Source organism: Arachis stenosperma, chromosome 5 (assembly GCF_014773155.1).
Source record: "Arachis stenosperma cultivar V10309 chromosome 5, arast.V10309.gnm1.PFL2, whole genome shotgun sequence".
Lineage (NCBI taxonomy): Eukaryota > Viridiplantae > Streptophyta > Magnoliopsida > Fabales > Fabaceae > Arachis > Arachis stenosperma.
In genome coordinates, this window is record NC_080381.1 from 40,664,170 (window position 1) to 40,676,679 (window position 12,510).

The 12,510-nt window shown below is 39.8% G+C and overlaps 1 non-coding gene across 1 annotated transcript; it reads right to left on the reverse strand.

The window, feature by feature from the left end:
• Nucleotides 1-11,628: 11,628 nt before the first annotated feature.
• LOC130984822 (small nucleolar RNA R71) lies at nt 11,629-11,736 on the reverse strand. Its single transcript, XR_009088729.1, has one exon. It is a non-coding gene; the product is annotated as a small nucleolar RNA R71 (small nucleolar RNA).
• Nucleotides 11,737-12,510: the final 774 nt, after the last annotated feature.

Consider the following 12,510-nt stretch of genomic DNA (forward strand, 5'->3'; position numbering starts at 1 on the left):
TGAGTACATCAAGAAGTTCTCCTTCTTCCTTCTTTGTCAGGGATGAATTAATGATCACCGGGAAGCTTTCCGATGTACCAAGGAATGCATATTTGAGATGGGTGGGTAATGGTTTCAGTTCTTGTTTTCGTGCTTCTTCCTTCTTGTCTTGTTTGTCTTCTTGCTCAATAGAAGTCTCAGCTACTTGTTCCTCTGTTGCCCCTTGATTTCCTTCTTGCGTTTGAGGACTTTCTAGCATTTCTTCCACCAAACTCTCTATCATATCCACTCTCACGTAGTCCTCTTGCTCAGGAATGTGTTGCATTGACTTGAAAACATTTATGACCATTTGTTCATTGTGGACCCTGAAGATTATCTCTCCTTTTTCTACATCGATGATGGCCCTTGCTGTGGCTAGAAATGGCCTTCCCAAAATGATTGAATTATTTCCTTCCTCTTCAGTATCCAAAATCACAAAATCTGCTGGGAAAATAAACTCCCCAACCTTTACCAACAGATTCTCCACAATTCCACTGGGTGTTTTGATTGATCTGTCAGCCATGACTAATGACATCCTGGTGGGTTTAAGCTCTTCTATGGCAAGATTTTTCATCATTGAGAGAGACATTAAGTTGATGCTGGCACCAAGGTCACAGAGAGCGTTATTGAGAACTATTCTGCCAATGGTGCATGAAACTACATAACTTCCTGGATCCTTGAGTTTTGGTGGAATGCCCCTTTGAATCACAGCACTGCATTCCTCGGTGAGTAACACGGTTTCCTTCTCAAGCCAACTTCTTTTCTTATTGATAAGCTCCTTCAAAAACTTGGCATACAGAGGCATTTGTTCAAGTGCTTCAGCCAATGGAATATTAATCTCTAGTTTCTTGAAAGTCTCAAGGAACTTATGAAAATGTTGGTCCTTAGCCTCTTTGTTGAACCTCTGTGGATATGGCAGTGGAGGTGTGATGCTCTTTTCTACTTGCTGGTGCCCCTGAGTCAATTCTTTTAAACTGTGTGGTTGGTTGTCCTTCTCTTTGAGTTTCTCAGTGCTCTTGCTTGGCATCACTTCTTGATCCTTGGCTTTATCTACCTTTGTTTGCTTCTCTGTAGTGTCATTGTTGCTCATCAATGTTCTCCCACTCCTTAATTGTATTGCCTTGCATTCCTCCTTAGGATTTGGGATTGTGTCACTGGACAGTGAGCTTGAATGTCTCTCAGTAGAAATTTGCTTGGAGATTTGCCCTATCTGCCTCTTTAGGCTTTTCATGGAAGCCTCATGGTTTTTGGTTGTCATTTCCTGGTATTTCATCATTTTGTCTATCAAAGTCTCTAGGTTAGTGAGTCTTTGGGATTCAGGTGGTGCTTGTGGTGGGTTGTGAGATGTGAGTGGTGGATGATGGGCATTTTGGTTGATGGGTTGGTTAGTGGATTGGTACTGGTTGAGGTTGGGGTAGTTGTTTTGAGGTTTTCTGTAAGTGTTTTGGTTAGTTTGATGCTGGTTGTAGTTTTGATTATTTCTTGAATTATTTTGGTTTGAGTTCCTCTGCCATGTTTGTTGGTTTTGGTTGTGACTATCTCCCCATCTGAGGTTGGGGTGATTCTTCCATGAGGGGTTGTAAGTATCACCATAGACTTCATTTGGATTAGAATGCATGTACTGGACTTGTTCTTGTTGTTGCTCCTCTTGCATTTCTTCATTCTGTCCCCATGTGGTTGATGGTTGGCTAGTGTTAACTGCTGTAACTTGGAGGCTATCAATCCTCTTGGTCATTTGCTCAAATTGTTGTTGAATTTGCTGCTGCATCATTTTGTTTTGAGCCAAGATTGAATCCACTCCTTCTAGCTCCATTACTCCTCTCCTTTGTGATGGTTGGCGGTTTCTTTGATGAGCAAAGAAATATTGGTTGTTAGCCACCATATCAATGAGATTTTGAGCCTCCTCTGCAGTTTTCATGAGTTGCAGAGAACCTCCAGCCGAATGATCCAAAGCTTCCTGGGATTTCAATGTTAAGCCCTCGTAGAAATTCTGCAGCTTATCCCACTCAGTAAACATTTCAGGAGGACATTTCCTGATTAGAGCCTTGTATCTCTCCCATGCCTCATGGATGGGTTCAGCCTCCATTTGTGTAAATGTTTGTACCTCTGTCTTCAATCTTATGATCCTTTGAGGTGGGTAAAATTTGGCAAGGAACTTGGTTACCAAATCATCCCAATTGTTGATGCTGTCTCTTGGAAAAGATTCCAACCATTGAGTGGCCTTGTCCCTGAGAGAAAATGGGAATAGCAATAGCTTGTAGCTGTCAGGAGGCACACCATTAGTTTTGACAGTGTTACAAATCCTCAAGAAAGTTGATAGGTGTTGGTTCGGGTCTTCAAGTGGTCCTCCACCAAAAGAGCAATTGTTTTGAACCAAAGTGATGAGTTGTGGCTTTAGTTCAAAATTGTTTGCATTGACATTTGGAGCTAAGATGCTGCTTCCACAATGTCTAGGATTTGCAAAGGTATAGGAGGCCAAAACTCTCCTCTGGGGTGGGTTGTTATTGTTGTTGTCTGCTCCACCAGGTGGATTGGTTGAATGTTCCTCCATATCTTGGAATTCTTCTTCGGATTCCTCTTCTCCAACAATATTTTTCCCTCTTTCAGCTCTTCTTAACCTCCTAAGAGTTCTTTCGTCTTGTTCATGAAAAGTGGGTGTGGTTCTCCTTGTACTTGACATACAAGCATAACATAAGAAACGCACAAACTAGTGATACTTCAATCTACTGCTAGAATGAAGTTTTAGTTAGCTTAAGCAAAAATTCAAACAGTTAGTGGGTTAATCAAAAATTAAAGAAACAGTGCTTGATCTTGATCTCCAATTCACTTAATCATTGTCAATCTAATCAATCCCTAGTAACGGCACCAAAAACTTGATGTGTGGAAAACGATCCGACACAAAACTCACCGGCAAGTGCACCGGGTCGCATCAAGTAATAATAACTCACGGGAGTGAGGTCGATCCCACAGGGATTGAAGGATTGAGCAATTTTAGTTTAGTGGTTGATTTAGTCAAGAGAATCAAGATTTGGTTGAGTGATTTGTGATTTGCAGAATTTAAATTGCATAGAAAGTAAAGGGAATGGGTAAATTGCATGAAATTTAAGAGAACTGAAATTTAAAGTGCTGAATCTTAAAGTGCAAGAAATTAAATGGCAGAAACTTAGAACGCAAGAAATGTAAATTGCAGAATCTTAAATTGCAAGAAATGTAAATAGCTTGAATTGTAAAGGGAATTGGGAATTGGATTTGCAGAAATTAAACAAGGAAAAGTAAATTGCAACAAACAGAGAAATAGAAGATGACTTGGATTGAATCGGATCTTGAAGCAGGAATGTAAATGAGATTTAAAAGCGTTAAACAGAGAATGTAAAATTGGAATTCAGATCTCAGGACCCAAGAGACTAGATAACCAAGTCTAGATCTCAATGCCTTCCTAGATCCAACAAAAACAATTGCAAAGGAAATAAGGAATTGTAAAGTGCAGAGAAAGTAGAAGAAGAAGCAATTAGCCGAAACTGAAATTCAATTAAGCAGTAAATAAACAGAGAGATCTAAGGATGAGATTGAAACAGAATTCCTTCAATTCTCCAACCCAAGATCCAAGCAAAAGTAATTGAAATTGAAAGTAAGAAAACTAAGAGGAAGGGAATTCAATTCTCCTTCCCCGAGACTTAGAAACTCAAAATCACTCCAAACCCAAAAGCTCTCCAAAAACTCTAAATGAAAACTAAAAGGGAAAGCTCCCTTAAAACTTAAATCCTATGCTATTTATACACTTTCTTCAAATGGTCTTCAAGCCTTGAATTGGGCCTTTGCTCTTGATGGAATTGGGTTGAAAAAGGCCTTGGTTGATTGCTCTTGGAGTTGGAGAAAGAACCAATGTGAACCGGGTTTGGAATCATGAAAGCTTGAGTAAAAGTTTGAGTAAAAGTTTGAGGCAAACTTTTACTCAAACTTTTTATATCAGATGCCCTCATTTGCTGCTACCAACGTTTGGGCTAAAGTTTGGGGTCAAACTTTTGCTCAAACGTTGGCTCCCCCTTTGCATGCTCATGGCGCCAACGTTTGTGGTGCACGAAATTGTGATCATCAATGGCGCCATCAACATGGTACGCTCATTGCAATCTCAACTCTTCATCACAACTCCGCACAACTAACCAGCAAGTGCACTGGGTCGTCCAAGTAATAAACCTTACGCGAGTAAGGGTCGATCCCACGGAGATTGTTGGTATGAAGCAAGCTATGGTCACCTTGTAAATCTTAGTTAGGCAGACTCAAATGGTTATGAATGATATATGAATAAAACATAAAGATAAAGATAGAGATACTTATGTAATTCATTGGTGGGAATTTCAGATAAGCGCATGAAGATGCTGTGTCCCTTCTGTCTCTCTGCTTTCCTACAGTCTTCATCCAATCCTTCTTTACTCCTTTCCATGGCAAGCTTATGCAAGGGTTTCACCGTTGTCAGTGGCTACCTCCCATTCTCTCAGTGGAAATTTTCAACGCACCCTGTCACGGCACGGCTATCCATCTGTCGGTTCTCGATCAGGCCGGAATAGAATCCATTGATTCTTTTGCGTCTGTCACTAACGCCCCGCCCTCAGGAGTTTGAAGCACGTCACAGTCATTCAATCATTGAATCCTACTCAGAATACCACAGACAAGGTTAGACCTTCCGGATTCTCTTGAATGCCGCCATCAGTTCTTGCCTATACCACGAAGACTCTGATCTCATGGAATGGCTGGCTTGGTTGTCAGGCGAGCACTCGGTTGTCAGGCGATCAACCATGCATCGTGTATCAGGAATCCAAGAGATATTCACCCAATCTAAGGTAGAACGGAGGTGGTTGTCAGGCACACGTTCATAGGTGAGAATGATGATGAGTGTCACGGATCATCACATTCATCAAGTTGAAGAACAAGTGATATCTTAGAACAAGAACAAGCGGAATTGAATAGAAGAACAATAGTAATTGCATTAATACTTCGAGGTACAGCAGAGCTCCACACCTTAATCTATGGTGTGTAGAAACTCCACCGTTGAAAATACATAAGAACAAGGTCTAGGCATGGCCGAATGGCCAGCCTCCCAAAGAGGGTTCAATCATAAAAACATGATCAAAAGATGAAAATACAATAGTAAAAGGTCCTATTTATAGAAAACTAGTAGCCTAAGGTTTACAAAGATGAGTAAATGACATAAAAATCCACTTCCGGGCCCACTTGGTGTGTGCTTGGGCTGAGCAATGAAGCATTTTCGTGTAGAGACTCTTCCTGGAGTTAAACGCCAGCTTTTGTGCCAGTTTGGGCGTTTAACTCCCACTTTGGTGCCAGTTCCGGTGTTTAACGCTGGAATTTCTGAAGGTGACTTTGAACGCCGGTTTGGGCCATCAAATCTTGGGCAAAGTATGGACTATCATATATTGATGGAAAGCCCAGGATGTCTAATTTCCAAAGCCGTTGAGAGCGCGCCAATTGGGCTTCTGTAGATCCAGAAAATCGACTTCGAGTGCAGGGAGGTCAGAATCCAATAGCATCTACAGTCCTTTTCAGTCTCTGAATCAGATTTTTGCTCAGGTCCCTCAATTTCAGCCAGAAATTACCTGAAATCACAGAAAAACACACAAACTCATAGTAAAGTCCAGAAAAGTGAATTTTAACTAAAAACTAATAAAAATATACTAAAAACTAAACCAAATCTACTAAAAACATACTAAAAACAATGCCAAAAAGCGTACAAATTATCCGCTCATCACAACACCAAACTTAAATTGTTGCTTGTCCTCAAGCAACTGAAAATCAAATAAGATAAAAAGAAGAGAATATGCAATGAATTCCAAAAACATCTATGAAGATCAGTATTAATTAGATGAGCGGGGTTTTTAGCTTTTTGCCTCTGAACAGTTTTGGCATCTCACTTTATCCTTTGAAATTCAGAATGATTGGCTTCTTTAGGAACTCAAAATCCAGATAATGTCATTGATTCTCCTAGTTAAGTATGATGATTCTTGAACACAGCTACTTATTGAGTCTTGGCCGTGGCCCAAAGCACTCTGTCTTCCAGTATTACCACCGGATACATTCATGCCACAGACACATAATTGGGTGAACCTTTTCAGATTGTGACTCAGCTTTGCTAAAGTCCCCAATTAGAGGTGTCCAAGGTTCTTAAGCACACTCTTTTTGCCTTGGATCACAACTTTTTCTCAACTTGATGAATGTGATGATCCGTGACACTCATCATCATTCTCACCTATGAATGTGTGCCTGACAACCACCTCCGTTCTACCTTAGATTGGGTGAATATCTCTTGGATTCCTGATACACGATGCATGGTTGATCGCCTGACAACCGAGTGCTCGCCTGACAACCGAGCCAGCCATTCCGTGAGATCAGAGTCTTCATGGTATAGGCAAGAACTGATGGCGGCATTCAAGAGAATCCGGAAGGTCTAACCTTGTCTGTGGTATTCTGAGTAGGATTCAATGATTGAATGACTGTGACGTGCTTCAAACTCCTGAGGGCGGGGCGTTAGTGACAGACGCAAAAGAATCAATGGATTCTATTCCGGCCTGATCGAGAACCGACAGATGGATAGCCGTGCCGTGACAGGGTGCGTTGAACATTTCCACTGAGAGGATGGGAGGTAGCCACTGACAACGGTGAAACCCTTGCATAAGCTTGCCATGGAAAGGAGTAAGAAGGATTGGATGAAGACAGTAGGAAAGTAGAGAGACGGAAGGGACACAGCATCTTCATGCGTTTATCTGAAATTCCCACCAATGAATTACATAAGTATCTCTATCTTTATCTTTATGTTTTATTCATATATCATTCATAACCATTTGAGTCTGCTGACGATTGGATTTTTGACGGTTTAGAATTTTACAAATGAAATCTCATCGAAGTATAGTCTCTAAACCAACAATAATCCTCTCATACAAAAATTTGTTTGTCACAAGTACAAACCCCTAAAAGTTATGAATAAAAAAGTGCTTAATTGAAAAGGAAAGAATTGCATGAATTTTGAATTTTATAGCAGTTTAATTATTTTGATGTGGTGGCAACACTTTTGTTCTCTGAATGTATGCTTGAACAGTGCATATATCTTTTGAATTTGTGGTTCATGAATGTTGGCTCTTGAAAGAATGATGAAAAAGGAGACATGTTACTGAGGATCTGAAAAATCAAAAAAATGATTCTTGAAGCAAGAAGAAGCAGTGAATACAAAAAAAAAAAGAAAGAAGCAAACGAAAAAAAAAGAAAAACCGAAAAAAAAAGAGAAAGAAAAAGAAAGAAATAAAGTTGTGATCCAAGGCAATAAGAGTGTGCTTAAGAACCCTGGACACCTCTAATTAGGGACTTTAGCAAAGCTGAGTCACAATCTAAAAAGGTTCACCCAATTATGTGTCTGTGGCATGTATGTATCCGGTGGTAATACTGGAAGACAGAGTGCTTTGGGCCACGGCCAAGACTCAATAAGTAGCTGTGTTCAAGAATCATCATACTTAACTAGGAGAATCATTAACACTATCTGGATTCTGAGTTCCTAAAGAAGCCAACCATTCTGAATTTCAAAGGATAGAGTGAGATGCCAAAACTGTTCAGAGGCAAAAAGCTAAAAGCCCCGCTCATCTAATTAATACTGATCTTCATAGATGTTTTTGGAGTTCATTGCATATTCTCTTCTTTTTATCTTATTTGATCTTCAGTTGCTTGAGGATAATTTATACACTTTTTGGCATTGTTTTTAGTATGTTTTTGGTAGTTTTAGTTGAGTTCTTAGTATATTTTTATTAGTTTTTAGTTAAAATTCACTTTTCTGGACTTTACTATGAGTTTGTGTGTTTTTCTGTGATTTCAGGTATTTTCTGGCTGAAATTGAGGGACCTGAGCAAAAATCTAATTCAGAGACTGAAAAGGACTGCAGCTGCTGTTGGATTCTGACCTCCCTGCACTCGAAGTGGATTTTCTGGAGCTACAGAAGCCTAATTGGCGCGCTCTCAACGGCGTTGGAAAGTAGACATCCTGGGCTTTCCAGCAATATATGATAGTCCATACTTTGCCCAAGATTTGATGGCCCAAACCGGCGTTCAAAGTCACCTACAGAAATTCCAGCGTTAAACGCCGGAACTGGCACCTAATTGGGAGTTAAACGCCCAAACTGGCACTAAAGCTGGCGTTTAACTCCAAGAAGAGTCTCTACACGAAATTGCTTCATTGCTCAGCCCAAGCACACACCAAGTGGGCCCGGAAGTGGATTTTTATGTCATTTACTCATCTCTGTACACCCTAGGCTACTAGTTTTCTATAAGTAGGACCTTTTACTATTGTATTAGCAGGCTTTGGTAGCTATCTTCGTTTTATGCTATCTTAGATCATTGGGAGGCTGGCCATTCGGCCATGCCTAGACCTTGTTCTTATGTATTTTCAATGGTGGAGTTTCTACACACCATAGATTAAGGTGTGGAGCTCTGCTGTACCTCGAGTATTAATGCAATTACTATTGTTCTTCTATTCAATTCCACTTGTTCTTTGTCCAAGATATCACTTGTTCTTCAACTTGATGAATGTGATGATCCGTGACACTCATCATCATTCTCACCTATGAACAAGGTGACTGACAACCATTCTTGTTCTACAAGCATGCGAGGCTTAGTGAATATCTCTTGGATTACTGATACACGATGCATGGTTGATCGCCTGACAACCGAGTGCTCGCCTGACAAACGAGCCAGCCATTCCGTGAGATCAGAGTCTTCGTGGTATAGGCAAGAACTGATGGCGGCATTCAAGAGAATCCGGAAGGTCTAACCTTGTCTGTGGTATTCTGAGTAGGATTCAATGATTGAATGACTGTGACGTGCTTCAAACTCCTAGCAGGCTAGGGCGTTAGTGACAGACGCAAAAGAATCAATGGATTCTATTCTGGCCTGAACGAGAACCGACAGATGATTAGCCTATGCTGTGACAGAGCATCAGGGACGTATTTTCACTGAGAGGATGGGAGGTAGCTGCTGACAACAGTGAAACCCTACACGAGCTTGCCATGGAAAGGAGTAAGAAGGATTGGATGAAGGCAGTAGGAAAGCAAAGAGACGGAAGGGAAGGCATCTTCATACGCTTGTCTGAAGCTCTTACACCAATGATATACATAAGTATCTCTATCTTTATCTTTATGCTTTATTCGTTTATCACTATACCCATTTGAGTCTACCTGACTGAGATTTACAAGATGACCATAGCTTGCTTCATACCACCAATCTCCGTGGGATCGACCCTTACTCGCGTAAGGTTTATTACTTGGACGACCCAGTGCACTTGCTGGTTAGTTGTGCAAAGTTGTGTTTATGCCATGGTATTGAGCACCAAGTCTTTGGAGCCATTACTAGGGATTGTTTATGTTTAGAAAAGTATTGATCACAATTTCGTGCACCAAGTTTTTGGCGCCGTTGCCGGGGATTGTTCGTGTATGGACAACTGAAGGTTCATCTTGTTGCTTAGATTAGGTATTTTTTTTTCGAAATTCTTGAAGATGAATTCTAGAGTTTCATGATGATTTGTTGAAATCTGGCTGGCTGAGAAGCCATGTCTAATTTCATTGGACCGAGGCTTCAACTTATCATCACAAGAGCTTGTTGATCTTTATCAATCTTGCTTTTGGAGCAGTGATCTGCTAAGGCTTGGCTGGCCTTTGGCCATGTCTAGTGTTTTGGACCGAAGCTTTCTTTGAAAGCTTGGCTGGCTGTGAAGCCATGTCTAATTCCTGGACCGGAGTCTTAGACTAGCATTGCACTGATTCCTGGAATTCTCATTAAGAATTTTGATATCTTTTTCCACTTAATTTTCGAAAAAACACAAAAAATTATAAAATCATAAAATCCAAAAATATTTCTTGTTTGAGTCTAGAGTCTCATCTTAAGTTTGGTGTCAAATGCATGTTTTTGTTATATTTTTCGAATCCATGCATGTATTTCTTTGTTTTGATCTTTGAATTCTATTGACTTGAGTATCTTTGTGTTTCATATAGTGTCAGTAGTATACAAACTGCTAAGTTTGGTGTCTTGCATGCATTGCTATTTGATTCTTGTTGCATTTTGAGTATTAAAAACCCAAAAATATTTTTAATTTGTGTCTTTTCAAGTCAATAATACAAAGAATTGAAGATTCAGAACATACTGCAGAGGAATTATACAGAAAAAGCTGGGCGTTCAAAACGCCCAGTAAAGAAGGACAGACTGGCGTTTAAACGCCAGCCAGGGTACCTGGTTGGGCGTTTAACGCCCAAAGAGGTAGCATTTTGGGCGTTAAACGCCAGAATGTATACCATTCTGGGCGTTTAACGCCAGGATGGTGCTAGGAGGAAGATTTTGTTTTCAAATCAATTTTTTTTTTCAAGTTTTCAAAGTTTTTCAAAATCAAATCTTTTTCAAATCATATCTTTTCAATCAAATGCTTTCAAAATTAATTTCTTTCCTTTTTCAAAGATACTTACTAACAATTAATGATTTGATTGAACATCTCAAATTTGTTGCCTTTTCTGTTGAGAAAGGTTTAATGTTTGAATCATATCTTTTCTTGTTAGGCAAGTTACTAATTTTCAAAATCAAATCTTTTAAAATTGTTTTCAAAACATATCTTTTTAAAATTGTTTTCAAATCATATCTTCTCAATCACATGTTTTTAAAACCAATCATATCTTCTTAACCACATCTTTTTCAAAATAGTTTTTAATCAAATCTTTTTAACTTCTAATTTCAAATCTTTTTCAAAAATCACTTGATTTCTTTTCCACTCTTATTTTCGAAAATCAATTGAGTGTTTTTCAAAAATGTTTTCAAAATCTTCTAATTAATTTTCGAAAATTACTCCCCTCCTTCTCACATCCTTCTATTTATGGAGTACCACTCCTTCTCAATGCACAATTCGAAACTTATCTAATTAAAGTTCGAATTCTTCTTCTCCTTCTTCTTTCTATTTTTCTTTTTCCTCTGACACCTCAAGGAATCTCTATACTGTGACATAGAGGATTCCACGGTTTCTTGTTCTCTTCTCTTTCATATGAGCAGGAACAAAGACAAAGGCATTCTTGTTGAAGCTGACCCTGAACCCGAAAGGACCTTGAAGAGAAAGCTAAGAGAAGCCAAAGCACAACTCTCTTTAGAGGACCTGACCGAATTCTTCAAAGAAGAAGAAGACATGGCAGCCGAAAACAACAACAATGCCAACAATGCAAGGAAGGTGCTGGGTGACTTTACTGCACCTACTCCCGACTTCTATGGGAGAAGCATCTCTATCCCTGCCATTGGAGCAAACAACTTTGAGCTTAAACCTCAATTAGTTTCTCTAATGCAACAGAATTGCAAGTTCCATGGACTTCCAATGGAAGATCCTCATCAGTTCTTAGCTGAATTCTTGCAAATCTGTGACACAGTCAAGACTAATGGGGTAGACCCTGAGGTCTATAGACTAATGCTATTCCCTTTTGCTGTAAGAGACAGAGCTAGAATATGGTTGGACTCTCAACCTAAAGAAAGCCTGGACTCTTGGGAAAAGCTAGTCAATGCCTTCTTGGCAAAGTTCTTTCCACCACAAAGATGGAGTAAGCTTAGAGTGGAAGTCCAAACCTTCAGACAGAAGGATGGAGAATCCCTCTATGAAGCTTGGGAAAGATACAAACAATTGATCAGAAAATGTCCTTCTGACATGCTTTCTGAATGGAGTATCATAGGTATTTTCTATGATGGTCTCTCTGAACTATCTAAGATGTCCTTGGATAGCTCTGCTGGAGGATCTCTTCATCTGAAGAAGACGCCTACAGAGGCTCAAGAGCTAATTGAAATGGTTGCAAATAACCAATTCATGTACACTTCTGAAAGGAATCTTGTGAACAATGGGACTAGTCAGAAGAAAGGAGTTCTTGAGATTGACACTCTGAACGCCATTTTGGCTCAGAATAAAATATTGACTCAACAAGTCAATTTGATTTCTCAAAGTCTGTCTGGAATGCAAAATGCACCAAACAGTACTAAGGATGCTTCATCTGAGGAAGAAGCTTATGATCCTGAGAACCCTTCAATGGAAGAGGTGAATTACCTAGGAGAACCCTATGGAAACACCTATAATTCTTCATGGAGAAATCACCCAAATCTCTCATGGAAGAATCAAGAGAGACCTCAACAAGGTTTCAATAATAATGGTGGAAGAAACAGGTTTAACAATAGCAAACCCTTTCCATCATCTTCTCCGCAACAGACAGAGAATTCTAAGCAGAACCCCTCTGACTTAGCAACCATGGTCTCTGATTTAATCAAAACCACTCAAAGTTTCATGAATGAAACAAGGTCCTCCATTAGAAATTTGGAGGCACAAGTGGGACAGCTGAGCAAGAAAGTTACTGAACTCCCTCCAAGTACTCTCCCAAGCAATACAGAAGAAAATCCAAAAGGAGAGTGCAAAGCCATAAACATGGCCGAATTTGGAGAG